Below are 2,865 nucleotides of genomic sequence, written 5' to 3'. Positions count from 1 at the left end.
GTCCAAGTAGCCCCAAGCACAGGACTGTCACCCCCTTGATAAGTATCTGAACTTCTCTTCCTATTGCTTGATATTTTATTGGATTTTGGGGCTGACATGCCAATAAATCTGGACCCCTTTCCCATGAGCTGCTACGGAACCGGTCTCCCCAACCCTGTAATGCTGATGTAGATCATTTGGGAGGGGGGAGCATGGTTAGGTACATTGGGAAACCGGGTGCTGCCTGGGTCAAATGGCACTACTTACACACAGTGGGTGACACTCTGGATGTCATCTGAAGTCCTAGCCCAGCCCCAGGGAGGGTGGCAGAGCTCAGCAAGAATGCAGCAACGAGGAGCAAGAGGTCCCCATTTCAGGCCACAATGGCACTGAAAGCCTAATGTCTTTAGCAAACTTGACTTTACTTTTAACAAACCCAGTTGAACACATGAAACAATCTAATACGGCGTTTTGCAAGTGCTTCATGAGAAGGTGACAGGTGATGTGCAAAAATTAACTTATGGTCAAATAGGTTTGGAGAACACTGGAATAACCAATGGCAAATAGGTTTCTTTTAGTGCAGGACTTCCCAGTGCCTTTAACATGCCAGTGGGCATTGCGAAGCTCTAAGTGGCGGGTACAGTATGAGGTATTTGGGGATCCATTTCCCACAGTTTCTCGTGGAAAAACTGTTCTTTCACTGCTTCTGGCCCACACTTGACCCAGGGGAAGCACATCTGCTCAGTTTATTCATTCTTTTGGCAGGTTTTTGCCCAGCCCCCTGTGCAAGAAACTCCTGGATCCTGGAAAAGTCTAGCATGGGGTCCCTGTCCTTGGGGAGCTTGCACTCCAGATGGGAAGAAGATGTTTAAAGAGCAACACCGCGAGGCCCACAGGCTCAGAGTTAGCAGGTCAGGGCAGGAGGGCAGCTGGAGAGCATCTCCTACAGGCACTTTGTACCGCTGAGGAGGAAACAGTGGCCGGCAGGTGAAGGCCATCCCAGGTCACCAGCCTGTGAGGGACAGGCAGGGCTAAGGTCCAGGGCTTCTGACCACCAGGCCATGTTGCCCTTAGTCTCTTGCCCAGGCACTATGTCTGCCTTGCTTGCCACTCCGGCCTCAGTGCCCAGGTGGTGCTGGGCCCAGGGCAGGTCTCCAATAAGTATGTGTTGGATGCAGCTATGAAGGCCTGGTTGGGTTGGATGATGTTTTAAATGTCATCTAGGGCTGAGTTTTGATGAGTCTGTGAAGAGAGCTGCCTAAGCTCAGAGACAGGCGTGGTCAGCAAAAACCAAGGTAGGATGTGAGTTGGGCTTGAGTCCCAGGACAGGCAGAGTGACAGGGAAAAGGAGGTGTCAGGAAAAGGGCCTCCCTGCGGGGTTTCAGGAAAGCCTGGCTCTATGGTATGCGTCTACCTATCTGAGACACCCTCACACCCAGACACGTGGTGGTTCTGGGCTGTGTCTTGAAGGACTCATCAGTTAGAACCCGGAGCTGAACTAGATTGTCCAGTTGTTTGTTTAAATGAACCAAAGTAGCTTCTTCTTTTGGCAAATTATAACCAGGGCTGTGGAGTCCTAATAATAACGATTATTATAATTGAGCACCTACTGTGGGCCCAGTACTGTGCTAAATACTTTAGATGCATAATCTCAGTTAATCCTCAAAACAACACTATAACACAGGTATAATTATGATCATCCCCATTTTACAGATAATAAAACTGAGAAATTAACTACCTTGTCCAATGCACACAGCTAGTAAGCGTTAGATGCTGAAGCTTTGAGCTGGGTAGTCTGACTTCAGAGTCTTCATTCTTTTTGTAGACATGGGTGGCGTTTTGGCTGTTACCTTTTTTTAAAAGATTAAGATGGAAGATTTCAAATATATACAAAAGTAGAGAGAATAGTATAATGAATTTCCATGTACCCATTCCCCAGCTGCAACAATAGCTGACTCATGGCCAATCTTGTTTTATCTATACCCACTGCGTGCTCCCCTCCCATCACCATGAATTTTTTTTAAATGAATAATTTTATCCATTGATCCTTCAGTGTGCATCTCTAAAAGATAAGGCCAAATCCTCATTCTCAATCACAATACTTTATGCCCAGCTGACTGAGAAGTGCCCTAGACCAGTTCTACCTCCAACCACCAGACTTCAGGCTAGCCACTGCCCCAAACAGCTGAGCCGGTGGGCACAGATGCAACTGGCTCATGGGGCAGCCTGTCCCCAGCCCTCACCTCACAGCCTGGCCAAATGGCCTCTCTGAGGCTCCTCGGAGTGTCTTTCTGTAGCTGGAGTCCCTGCCTTAAGTCTAGCTCCTCTGGAGTTGGGGAACAACCGGATGTGGTGGTCTTCTGTCTGGGGTGGGGGGTGTTGACACAAGGACAAGTCTTTCTCCACCAACCCTTCCATGCCCCAAATCCCAGTTCCTACTTCAGGACAATTTAAAGGGGTGTCCTCCGCCTGGGAGGGCTGGGAGGGAATGACGCCCCACTCTGCCCAGTCTAAGTGCAAGAAATATGAATGAGATGGAGCTTAAGCACCTGTAGTCAGAGATTCATGAGATGTGAGGATCATGTCTCACTTTTTGCATCTGTAGAAATTGGAATTTAACACCTGTCTTGCACTGTGATTGTGAATGTCCAAGGTGATGGGCGAGTTTTCTCTCCCAAGTCTTTTTTTTCTAGAGGAGGATGCAGTACTTGTCTTGGCCAGCAGGTGTCGCCCAAAGACTGAGTCCCGGAAAGCTTTGGGAGGGGTGGGGGTGTTCTCTATCCAGAGGATTCTCTTTCAGTACTAGATCCAGCTGGACTTGGAGTACGTGGAAGAAAGTTCAGCCTGTAGGGTTTCTCCTTTGAAAAGTCAGTCTGGGTCTGACTC

The sequence above is a fragment of the Eulemur rufifrons genome, chromosome 6, assembly GCF_041146395.1.
Source record: "Eulemur rufifrons isolate Redbay chromosome 6, OSU_ERuf_1, whole genome shotgun sequence".
NCBI lineage: Eukaryota > Metazoa > Chordata > Mammalia > Primates > Lemuridae > Eulemur > Eulemur rufifrons.
This window is presented reverse-complemented; position numbering follows the sequence as displayed.